This window comes from Aythya marila (assembly GCF_965140915.1).
Source record: "Aythya marila genome assembly, chromosome: 25".
Classification (NCBI taxonomy): Eukaryota; Metazoa; Chordata; class Aves; order Anseriformes; family Anatidae; genus Aythya; species Aythya marila.
Window position 1 is genome coordinate 3,030,057 of NC_139066.1, and position 12,740 is coordinate 3,042,796.

At 49.2% G+C, this 12,740-nt stretch overlaps 1 protein-coding gene across 17 annotated transcripts in view; it reads left to right on the plus strand.

The window, feature by feature from the left end:
• The window catches only part of TANC2 (tetratricopeptide repeat, ankyrin repeat and coiled-coil containing 2), a gene marked incomplete at its 3' end in the record, with an annotated part of 279,985 nt that overhangs the window by 31,751 nt on the left and 235,494 nt on the right, over window positions 1–12,740 (plus strand). For 7 of the 17 annotated variants that reach the window (XM_082779049.1, XM_082779050.1, XM_082779051.1 and 4 more), the window contains exons 1-2: window positions 405–562; window positions 1,600–1,704. The exons of 1 other annotated variant lie outside the window; for it this stretch is intronic. Of the gene's footprint in view, window positions 1–403; window positions 563–1,599; window positions 1,705–12,740 lie in introns of those variants that run through there. 9 more of the 17 variants (XM_082779045.1, XM_082779036.1, XM_082779038.1 and 6 more) reach the window with 3 other exon arrangements.

The following is a 12,740-nucleotide window of genomic DNA, read 5'->3' on the forward strand; positions in this document are numbered from 1 at the left end:
CTGCCCGGAGCCGGCTGCCCCCGGCCGCGCGGGGCCGCCTCACGGCGGGGCCGCCACCGCCGCCGCCTCACGGGAGGAGCCCCCCCGCCCCCCGAGGAGGGCAGCGGCGCGTTTTGCATAGCCACGCCCCCCTCATGAATATGCAGCAGCCCCTCCCCGCTCACCTCCGAGCGCATCGCGCGCGAGCACAGGGAGGGAGGGAGGGAGGGAGCGAGCACGGGGGCGCGCACGCCGCTTTCCTTCCCCCTCCCCTCCCTTCCTCCCTCATCCCCTCCCCTCACGGCCGGGGGGCGAGCGCGGCCCCGCCCGCTTTCCCTGCCCCCCCCCCCCATCATCTCCGCGCGTGCACGCGGGGCGGCGGGGGCGCGCTGCGGGGGGGGGGCGCTGCGGGAGCCTCTGGGCGCCGAGCGAGGAGCGAGCAGCCGCAGCGGCCGCCCCCCGCCCCTCAGCCGTCCCCTCCCCGCCGGGAGCGCGCTCGGCTCGGCTCGGCTCGGCTCGTCCCGTCCGCCCGCCGCGGCGGTGTGGGGAGAGGGAGGCGGCCCCCGCGCCTCAGCCGCGGGCGGTGCGTGAGGGGGGCTGAGGGGGGTGTGTGTGTGTGTGGGGGGGGTCTATGTGGGGGGGGGTGGGGGTGTGAGGGCCGCCGCCGAGCCCCCCCCGCGCCAGGTAAGGGCCAAAGGGGTGCCCCCCCCTCCCCTCCTCCTCCTCCTCTCCTCACCCCGCGGCGACAGATCGGGGGGGCGGGGGGGGGGGGGGGGGAGGCGACGCCCCGCGACGCGGTGGTGGCCCCTCAGGGCCTCCCCTCACCCCCCCCCTCACCCTCCCTACACCCCCTCACCCCCCTCGCACACACCCCCTCACCCCCCCGCCATCCCCCTGCCCCCCACGCACCCCTCCTCGCTCCACCTCTCACCCCCCCAGTACCCCCTCCGTCACCTCATCCCTCCCTCATCCCCCCCGTTTCCCCCATACACCCCTCTTTACACCCCCTCACCCCCATTTTCACCCCTTTTACACCCCAGTAACCCCCATCCTCACCCCCCCATTGCTCTCCTCACGCCCCATCCCCCCCGCTGCCCCCATACACCTCCCTTACCCCCTATCCTCACCCCCACACGCCCCCCTTACACCCCCTTACCCCCATCCACACCACTTTACCCCCCCTCACACCCCAATAACCCCCATCCTCACACCCCCATTCCCTTCCTCGTGCCCCCACTACCCCTCATACACCTCCTCACATTCGCTTACCCCCATCCTCACCCCAATTCCCCCCCTTACCCCCATCCTCACCCCGTTACCCCCCCTTACACCCCATTAACCCCCATCCTCACCCCCCCCATTCCCCCCCTCACCCCCCCACTTTGGCCGGGGTTGCAGAGCTGAGGGGCGGCGGCCCCGGGGGGCTTTGGGGTGGTCGCAGGGCTCAGCCTGGCTCAGCCCAGCCGTGGATTTTGGGGGGCGCTGGGGGGGGGGGTTGGAGCCAGCTGGGGGGAGCACCTGGGCATGAGTGGGGCTGTGGGGATCCCAAGTGGGGATCCTGAGGTGGGATCGAGCCACGCAGGAGGGATCTGCCTAGCGAACGGCCTCTCTCCTTCACAGGCACCGGGCGGCAGAGAGGATGCCCGTGAGGAGCCCCCCGCAGCCCTGCCCGCTGCCTCTTGAGGAAAGCAGGGCTTGAAATCCTCCCTCCTCTTCCTCCCGGGGGTGAGTAAGGAGCGGGGAGGCTGATGACACGCAGCGGCTTTCTGTTCCAGGCGTGGGCTGGCTGTTGGGGGCTAAAATGTAAAGAAGAAAGGAGATACGGCGAGGCAGACGGCTGCGCTGGTGTGTGTGTTCTGCAGGGAAGAGACGGGCTCGTCCCCGTTTGTGTCTGGAAGTTGAGGAGCGTATGGCAGCCAGCGAGGTGGTCTAGGGAATGGTGCATCGCTGTGGAGCTTAGGCTTTTATACAGGTGGACGTGGCATAAGGGAGGAGAAATATCTGGAGAAGTTAAATCACGTTAATTGTAAAGGTTAATTAGCGCTGTTGTGGAGTGTAGCGTTGCTACAGGATAGTGAGCGCAGGCGAATGAATGCTGAAACGGGGAGAGGAGCGAGAAGAAATAGAGCAAACGTGCGATAGAGAACAACACGGCCATGAAACCCTGCTCGCAGCGTTTCTCAGGTGGGAGCTCGGAATGATCTCTTCAGAATGCTAAAGGTTGGCTGTCGCTGATTTCTCTTATTTAAACCTTAAACCTTAGAAACCAAAACCTGAAACTGAAAGCATCTGATCCTAGCATGTGGATTAAAGCCAATATATAGTAAAATAAGTGTGTTTTGGTGACGGTGTTTTGAGGAGAATTTGCTAGCTACAGTCACGTGAGGCTTTCTTACTGGAGTGGTGAGAGACACCTTAGATCATGGCTACTTTGTGTAGAGGTACGTTTAGCTATGAAATACGTGATGAATGTGCAATTAAACTGTGATAGTGCAATATATTGCATTTGCAGCTTGCCACAATCAAAATCCTTTCTTATTTGCTCAGTGAATGAACTACTGGGGGTAAAAAGCAGACAGCAGTGCTTAGGCAAGGAATATGTGAGCTGCTCGGGGTTTGTGGGCATTGTGACTCTGGGGCTTCTAAAAAAAAAAAAAAATAAATAAACAAAGTGCTCCTTAAGGAGTCATGCTGCTTTTTTGTAGTAACTTTTGCTAAGAGCATCATAAATGCAGAAGGCTGTGTGTGCTCCAGCCTTCCCACCAATTGCTCTGGCGTGGAGTGGAGCGGTAGGACCGTATCCTGTTTGGATCTAGATTGTGGTGGTGGTAGAACACCAAGACATCCTCGCCTGCAGATTTAGACGTGTAATTACAGCCTGGGTTACTGGCTAGGCGCTCAGTGAAACTGGATGACTGCTACATTGTCAGAAAATAACCAAATTGTCAGCATTGATTGCTCTGGAGCAATTTCTCCCTTGTTGTCATCTTTCCATCTTTTCCATTGCCTTGCCCACGATCCAATGTTTGCATGTTTTTTTTTTAACTAGAAATACATATTCTGAACAAAAAGGTGTTTTCTGAGTTGCCTAATGATTACCTTTCAACATTTCAAGTTACGTACCCTAGATTTACTTGCTATTGAACCTTTAGAATATGTGATATATGTTGCTGCTGAGAAATCCCCGAACGTAACCGTTACGTCCAGTGAATTTCTAACGGATTGGTTTTTATGCAGCAGTACAGATGAACATGCCTAACTTTCTGCTTGTAAATTCTCATTTATGAATATTAACGTGCGTAAATGCAGGCTGTATTAGGTCCAGATGTGCATCACTTCACATGTTGTCATGCACTCTGTACGCTGGATTCTGTAGGCCTTGGTTGGTTTGCTTGTAGCATATTTAAATTTTCTAGGTATGGAGTCTTGCTTTTTTTTTTAATTTCAGGATGCTCATTAACATCAGCAATAGCGTATTTTACTTTTTTGTTAAACAGCAAAAGGAAAACACTAAGAAGGCATCCAGTAAACTCTTAAAACCAAAACCCCACCACCAGCACCAAAAAAGCCTGGTACACTGAAAAAGAGCGATCTGCAGCCCTCCTTGTGCATGGTTTGTTTTGTTTAAAAAAAAAAGAAAAGAAAAAAATGACGTTCCTCCTTATGTTGTATGTAAATATTCCTTTTCTAGAAGTGATTGAACCTGTGATCAGCTGAGAGACTAGCAACACCTATTGCTCCACAGTCTGAAATAAAAGGAAAAAAAATCCTTTACAATTTTTTCAATAATTTCCTCATTTGTGTCTTTTTGATGTATAAAGCCCTGAGCATACATATTGATTCTTTTTGTTTAAACTTTTGAGCCTGAATTTTCTTTCCTGCAGCCTGATGAGGCGGGTTGGCTTCCTCTGCCATCCAGACGAGCAGATGACTCCAAGCGTAGGTTTTTGGTGAGATTAAGCTGATTTTAGGAACTGCTGCAAAGTCAGTGACCCCGTGTCTGCCCTTCTGGCAGCAGTGCTGTGGGTGGTGGCGCAGCCCCTCTCGGCTGCAAAGTTAAATGCTCGAGCAGCTGCCGGGTGGCTGACAGCTATTTCTTTCTGCAGAGTTCATTTCTAGCAGGATCAATGAACCGGACTTGTCGTGTGGAACATTGTGCGAGGAGGATGTGGGAGCATCACCCAGGAAAGAGGCTGGGCCTGCCCCTGTGGCAGCAGTGAGCTCTTGGAGTGGGTGCTGCTGGTTGCATGCCCGTGCCTGCAGTATTTGTGTGAAGCCTTAGAAAGGTCTCCAGGAATGGCACTGGTAGAGGTGTGGGGCTGCCTTTCAGTGAGGGTGCATTTGGTTTATGCTTAGTGCTCTGCAGAGAATACTTAGGGTCGTCCAGCCTTGTTGTGTACAGTCAGAGATTGGGGCCAGCTTGGTAATAAGGTTGCCTTGCACCTTCTGATACATTTACTGCAGAGGTGCCAACCTCTCAGAGCATCGTTCAGCGTCCTTTGAACACGCAAAAGCAGCGTGGTGGTGCAGGAGCTGGACGCAGGACCTGTGAGGCCCGTGGCAGGCTGCCACGCTTGGTGCTGAGAGCAGAATTGGGCCCGCTGGTGGTTTCTGATTCCTGCAATGTTAACTCTTTGTCTTGAAATGACGTGTTTGGTGTAGCTTCAAGGTGGAAAGTGTACCTGTTGCATTCACTGGAGACAAGTCTGTATTTAAAGCTCGCTGCATCTGCAAATATTTGCAGGGGTGGAGTGAACCGGATCGTTCATTTCTGGTTTATTTGCTAACTGGATTTTATGAGCTCTAAAAAACTAATTCTAGTCATGCTACTTAGAATTATTCCGGGCCCATTATTTTATGGGTCTGAAATACAGTCGTTTGTTTTACATTCATTTAAAAAGTAATTAAATACAAACCCTACGTTAATTAGAGAAGGCAGTGGCTTGTTTGGTGTGCTTAAGGAATGGACAAACTGGGGGCTTGGAGCCTGGTCTTGAAATTTTGGCTTTGTGCAGCCTCCCCATCTGATTTAGCTTGCTGAGGTTCAGTGTAGGAGGCCACAGCAAAAGGATCCAGTTCCAGGGTGAGGAAGAAGGCAAACTGGAGAGGAATTTGACTTGGTGTAGCCTGGAATTGGCTGTGGGATTCTGATGGGGGAGAGACATTGAGTCTTGGAGTTGGAGTGAAAGTGCAGTATGTTTTGGGTGCTCTGATAAGGGCACCGTGGTGTTTCAGGTCTTCAGGAGATCTTTGGAGCCACCCATAGCACTCACTGACGGTCTGGGTCTCCTGTTGGCAGCGTTACCTGTCTTCCTAATCGGTGTCAAACGAGTTAATTTATGCTGTGATGTGGGAGACTCCATCTTGTAAAACACTCTTTAGGAAGGCATCAGGAATGGTATGACAAAGTACAGCTTTCTTACTCGACGCAAGTTTGTGTTTGTGCCACGTTGTGTGATTGCTGGAGGAAATACTGCTCGGCGTGTTTAACGGATGGGCAACAGTTGGCTTTGCACATGTTCTGCGTAAAACAAGCCACGGGGTAAGACTTGCTTGGTCGTTTTTACATATTTTTATATACCTAGGTAAAGCTTTTTTCCTTGCTCCATGGGGAGCCCTTATTTGCTCAAACGTTGCTTTTTCGGCCTTTCAAATTGGAGCGCTTTCAATTTTTCCTCTTCCTTCCCCCCCACCTCCATTGATTCGTGTGAACAACGTCTGCTTTGCCACAGGCAGCCCAGCAGCGCTCAGTAGGTTTCCAACCTTAATGATTCTGTGCTCTTCATCAAACACAAGTGAAGTCCCTGACCCATGCTCCCTGTCCCCATCCATCCCCCGAAGGCTTCCTGCCCGAAGTCCCTCTGACCGGGGCCATCATGGGCGTTCCTGTGGCCAGGAGCAACCTCTGAAGAGCAGCATACGTAACGTGCACGTCAGCCTTTCGGCTGTTAGCGGTGCTTATCTCTTTCTCCTTTATGGAAGGAGCGTGTTGGTGACTGCAGGAATGTCTCCTGGAGTGCCCGGATAGCTCTGGTATGAAGGCTGCAGCTGCTTCTCCTTTTTCCTTTGGCCGGGGAGTGGTTTCTTGTTTTGTCAGAGGTCTTTCACTGTCTGAACATGGAAGTCTTGGAGCAACTTGCTGGTTGGTCACCGTTGGCTTGTCTTATTAAAGAACGCTGCGTGTCCAAGGTTAAGCTCCTGGTATGCCTGAATAACCCCTTTTAACCCCACAGCCACTTCCAGTCCTGCTGCCCCATTTCATGCAAGTTGTTGCGAAGTCATCTGATGAGCTTCTCCACCTCACTGTGCGGATCAAAGCAGGGCAGGCTCAAAGCTGCGTTTATTCCTGAGCTGAGCTGCAAGGGTACACAAACAGTGAATTTTTTTCTTCCTTTATCTAAAACTTTTCAAAGCTTGGGAGGATGGAGGCAGCCGTTCTTGCTTCTCTTTCCTCGAGGTGCTGGACCTGGAAGTTTGCACTCCCTTCTTTTAGAGCAGGTTGCGTGTGAGGCAGCAGAGGGGTGGCTGCGGGGAGTTAGCTGTCTTCACGTCCCCTTTTCCCTATCTTCATTTTTTTCCCATTACAAGAGGAGAGCTGGTTTTCAGCGATGCTTTGCAGGTTTCCATTGTGTAATACTTCAAACCTGCAGCTTGTATAAATACCTCGCTGGCTAATGAAGTTCAGCTGAAGAGTTGGACTGCCTCTTCTGCACTCGGCTGAATTGGAATAGCCCGACACAGCGGACGAGGTGAAATTCCCAACTAACAGCGGCTGGTGGTTTTTCTCCAAGCCCCTCACCTTTAATGGTGAATATTCTGTTGTCTAATTCTTACAAACATCGTCTTTAATCGCTAATTAGGCTTGAATTGTAACGATCTCAGTTTTGTAGCCTCCAGTTGAAAGGGTTACATTAATGGAAAAAGTATTTTGGGTGGTGAAGTCCTATTTGTAACAGCAGTCACACTGGGAATTTGCTATTAATTACTGAGGATGAGAAAAGAGAGAGGAAGGTGCCCCTATTGCACAGATACAAATTAACCGTTTACTCATTTTTAGATTTTTTTGGGGCTTTAGTTACTTCATTTTTCCCTTTGTGCCTGTCGGATTTCCAGGGCAGACAGAATACTGTTTTGGCAGATTGCAGCTATTTTTCTGCACTTAGGATATTTAAGTAAAATGTATTTTAAAGTGGCCAGTAGGAAACTTCACTGCAGGAACTTTTTTTTTTCAGTTGTCTTAATACGTGCATCCCCCTTATTTTAAGCACTTCTGGCTCTTGGCCTCCAAAATTAGTGTTTCTTTCTTAGTTTGCTCAGAAACTTACTGAATGCGCTTGAAGAAGAGAAACAGTTGGTGTGCATGAGAAGCATCAAAAGGAAAGACGATGCAAAATCTCTCTTCAGAACGTGAATATTTATAGAGCTCGTGGCTCCAGAAGGCAGCTGTGCATTGATTCCCATCTCTGAAAAGCACTGACTGATGTTCTCTGATGAACTTTAATGTGCTTAACCTGGAAACAATTTGGGATGGTAATCCGAAGTTCCTTGCAGGTGAATTTTCCGCCCTTGAATTGCCAAATATTAAACTGATTGAGCTCGATCCTGTGGGCGGTGTTTTAACGGGTGGCTTACATTTTGGTAGGCCATCTCTATGGGCAAAAAAATGGGAAAAATCCAATGAAGAGTTAGGTGAAAACTGTAAGGAGAAACAAATGTGCGTTACGTAGCTTCCTGCTCGTGTATCTGGACTAATAACCAGAGGGATAAATGTTAGAGGGTTTGGATTCTTTCTGCAGTTGTTAAATGGAAACTGGCTTATTGGTTTTACTGTTTTAGGGGAAAAATGAAAAAAAAAAAGGCTTGCTTCCTACTGCTCTTTGAAGGGTTTCCTACCTATCTGTGCCACCACCCAGCTGCTGCTCCCTCCCTGCTGAAAGCTGTCGGCCCCACAGTGCTCAGCTGCCTCTCAGGGGTGAGGTAAAGAAGAACAACCCCACTTGGCCATTTAGCCCCCAAATTGCTGCTGGGTGGGTGCGGCGAGCAGGCCCGTTGTGTCCTCCTGGCCTGGCCCAGCACGTTCTGGTGGTGGCTTGTTCCATCTATGAACGTGAGTTTCTGTCTTCTCAGACTGGGATCTGATGAAATCTGTGTTTTTTGTGGAGAAATATTAATAGAAAATAAAGGAACAAAGTGCAGGGACCAGTGAAGTGCCCATCTTTCCTTGTCTGGGTCTCAGTCCCCTCTTCCAGAGCACAGGTGTTTCCCTTTTTGCACATTTCCCGTTCTCTCCTGTGGGATTATGCTACGTCGGGAAGCTATTTTTGGTAGCAGCATGCTCTTTAATGTCCCAGGTAATGATTGGAAGAGCTCCAGTGACTACAAGGTGAAGGTACACAGCACTTCTGATGCGTTTTTAATGCGTGAGAGACGTCAGCTGGAAAGTTCACACCTTCTGGAGTTTGCCAGGAGTCACGGCGTCGTGGGAGGGAGGGATGGCAGCACGATGCTGGGGCCTGTAAATGGAGGAAGTCGGGCAAAATAGCCTTGTCCTTTCAGGCTGAAGCTCCCACTTGCTCTTCCTTTAGGTTTTCTTAATACTATGCAGATTTTTAGTTTCCTGGCTTGGCTCCCTGCTCAGTGGTGAGCACGGGGAGGTCGCTGGGATAGACCCGGGTGGGCTGTCTCTTGTAAGCACTGCAGAAGAAAGCCCTCAGCAAAGGGGAGATTAGGGGATGGATAAACAACTTGCTGTCCTCTGGAGATTGTAGGGAAGGGTTCTGAGAGAGGGAAAAACCATATAAAGTGTCACGAGGATGGGTTTTAGAAGTACTGAATGCTTGGAGAAAGGAGCCAGAAGGAAACATGCATCAAACGTTGATGGCAGCTGTAAAGCCAAACCAGGTGGAGGGATGGGAGTGTGAGTGGCTGCAGTGGTTGCAATGATCCCAGTCGGTGTTTGGGGGATTTTGCTGGTCAGCCCCAAGCTTACAGCCTGTAGTGTTCTTCCTCTGACTTTATTTGTAAGCGTACGTGCAGAGGGGCAGGGGTCCAGGCAGTAACTCTGTGCGTGTCGCTGTACCTTGCTTAATCTGTAGCTTTCTGTAGTTGCTTAAATCGGGATCTAATGCTTGTTATCTCTTTGAGCAGCTTTCATACTGCAAAGTATCTTGGTTTAATAGCTCATTTTCATTATATGAAAGGAGGAAATCTCCCACTTGCTTATTTAATAGGCTTTTTTTCCTGTTATTCAAATAGCTCTGTTTCGTTTTCAACAGAAGGTTTGTGTGGAGGACCCCAGCTCATTTTTCTGCTATTTCACACCGTCATTGGTATGAGCTACTCTGCTTCACAGGTACAACATCAGTGCTTGCTCCAAGTCTTTGTGAGCAGCTTTCCGTGGGCACCAACGGGTTTGGTTGTGCGTCGAGGCATCCATCCCTTGCTTCTTTGGCCTTCAGGATTGGGGATTTAGTCTTAACAGGCACCATGGAAGAAAGAAATATTGTTTGGTGAAGGCTACGTGTGCCCACCCGCTTTCTCTTCAGACTGGTAATATTATCCATGTCTCGATTTTAATTTTTTGTTAATGCAATGCTGACAGCAGGCAGTGCTCCTACACCTCCTCAGCAGAGGTGGAGTGTGCCATCTGTCACTACGTGGGTAGTAGTTATCCCAAAAAGTAATAACAGTGGGAGTTCTTGCCAGTTACAAGTTGTGATCACAAGCCAAATGGCGCAGTTCGGAATTAGCGTGCATTCCCAAAGAGAAAGGCACGCCTTTAGTTTTGCGGACCCACGAAGTATTTTCAGTCCCAGGGGGCTCGGCTGGGTCTCAGCTGCGAGCGCTTTAGCGCAAGTGAGAGGGGTGCAAGGCTGGAGCATGGGCTGCGATGCCCGCTAGCCCAGCTTCTAGGCAGGAACAAACTGGGATTTTTCCATGTTATGTAAGCCTCAAGTAGGTTATTACATGCAAGGCTGAAGCTGAGGAATTATTTTAGGAGAGCAGTAATGGAGTGGCATAGAGATTTGGTTTTGTCTTTGCCCAGTGGGAACGGAAAGATCCGGCTTCTTCATCCTTCGGTGCCACCAGCCTTGTACAACTCTCTGCTACCTGCTGGAAGAAGATGAGGAACACTTCTAGCTAGGTGAAAAACGTGAAGATCGCCTGTCTGGTTTTAGTAGCAGTTTTACTACCATGCTTTATGGCATTCTTGTGGGAAAGGTAGGACATAGCATGGTCAAAACTGGTGTGAGTGGGTGCAGAACTGGTTAGCATGCCACTGAGTAGCTCGGATGGTGGAATTGAGCGTACCAGCTGAAGCTGTGGGTGACAGCAGCTCCCAAGGGGCTGCAGGGATGGGAAGTCATGTCAATCGGGTGCTAGGGTGCTGAAAAAGGACTGAAAGGAATCGATCCCGGGTTAAATCTTTGGTCTGGCACACTCCTGCCTTGATCTGGTTTCCTTACAAGGCTGTGGAGGGTGACTGGGAGGACATTATGGATGGAGTAACGCTACTTGGTCGTACAGAACAGCTGAATTTGCCTCATCCTCGGTAATCTGTGAAGTCCTGACCGTGCACGAATGTCAGCACTGGCCAGTGGGGTGTTTGAGACGGGTGATGCTACAGGGTACGTGGTCAGCTTTAGGGCAAGCCACAAGAACATCTCTCGTGTAACTGCACCCTTCACCTTCTTAAATGTGTAATAAAACTCCTAGCACTTTAGAAAAATAGTTAAATCTATTTATCAATGGGCAGAATGCGTTTATCAGTTAGAATTGACTAACAGTCACGCTTAAATTAAGTTTTAATTAAAGAGAGACCAGACAGAAGATGTATCATAGGCAGACAGGAAGAATTGGAACTAATTTTTTTTTTTTTTTGTAATTACAAAATTAAAGTAACAGAACAGGTAAAGAGAGCTCAGTGGCAGGACAGGTAAAGACAGCACTGTACGTCTCCTTTGGCTCCCTTTCTCTCTATAAATTCGGATCCTGACTGAGGACAGCTATTGATTCAGCGTCACGGACAACAATGGAAGATGACAGTCATTGTTCTTCAGACAGAAACCTTTAGAGGTGGAAACATTAAAAAAAAAAAAAAAAAAAAAAAAGAATCAAACAACCAAACAAAAATAAAGCCAAGCCATGACAAGTAAAACATTTAAGATTATCCTTTCCCTGTATTTTCAGTACATAAACTGTGGTACAGGAAATTAATAGATCCTTGGTCCATACGGCCTAATCAAGTCAGTTCTGTAAGGAACCCCGTTTAGAAGTAAGCCTTGACATGGGTAAGTTTCTGTGAACAGTGCACCAAATGCAACAGATGAATTAATTCTGACTTAAGTGGAAAGGTCTGTTCAACTGTCCAGAGACGAATGTCACTTCTGTAATGTAGAAGGATGAAGGATTGGGGTAGGCAAGGCCTGCAGCTGAGGTTTTATCTCACTGACGTACCAATAACATGCACTGATATACTTAGAATGAGATGGCTCAGAAAAGTGGTATCTCTGACGAATTTGGTATTTAAGAGATGCCCATCTTTGGAAAGTGGAAGAATACCGCGTATGAATTAATCTGAGTAAAAGAGGGATACGGATAGCTACTCACAACAATTTATTTTGGAAGATGCCATCTGCATGAGAAAACAAAGTGCTGACTTGACATTTTCGAGCTGAACAGCTGATGTGTCTGAGACTTCTTCCAGTTTTTGAAAGAATGTTTCAACGTGAGCTCATCTGAAAGAGCAATTGATAACAGCGCAAGGAAATACCTACTTTGAGTTTGCTTGCAGGGGCTGTACACCATTACCTGTTTTCTCCTACTAATTAAGTCTCCTCTATCCAAAATCAGCTGTCTGAAAACAGGACCAGTAGGGTTCAGAATATGCAAAGCTCCGTGCAATGTAAAACAAACCAGAAGCAGCCACCCACCCTCCTCCAAATGTCACTTGGGTGTGTGCACACAGAGCATGGGAGGTTCAGAGTGAGTTGTGGATGTCAAATCATTCTCTGTGCGGTGGGGTGAACTGCTTGGACTGAAGGGTGGGCAAACAGGATGGGAAGAAGTGAAGACAGAAGACGAGATGCAAGTTATGTTTACTTGCAAAGAATGTCAATTCCTCTCTCCTTGTCCATACACATGTAGTTAACTAGGTTGGAGCCTCTCCTAGCAAGAACCCTGCTCAAAATTTCAGGATTTCTTTTTGCAGCTCTGGGTTGTTGGCACAGACCTGCTCACATCCTGGACATACCGCGTGTCAGTGCAGCCAATGGTGCATGGACACGGCTTTCACAGGGTGCTTCTGTTGTTCTGAAGTTACTTGGGCAGATGATTTAGCTGTGCTTGTGTCAGCATACAGGGTCTGTCTGCTAGGGGTCTTTGCCAGGATCTGTTTTTCCCCCGGCATAGCTGTAACTGCAGGGGTCCTCATAAAGCAGATAAGCTTTGCGTCTGGATCTTTTTTTTCTTTTTTTTTTTCCCCTGCTTCTGTCTCTTGTAAATGTCCATAAGACTGCCTAACAAATCTAGTCAATAAAGACTTTTTTTCAAGCCCACTGAACGTGGGCAGTGAGTTAGCTTTCTGTGGTGGGTCGCTGTGGTTAGGATCTTCTGCAAGGGAGCTCAGTGCTGAAGTTGGATGCGTCCACAAATTCTGAAGTGAGTTAATGAGTGTGCTTTAGCGAGCACTTGGATGTGCTTGTTTCATCTGTTTACCAGGCTATAGCTTAAGTGTAGCCTGAGATACATAGACTGATTAG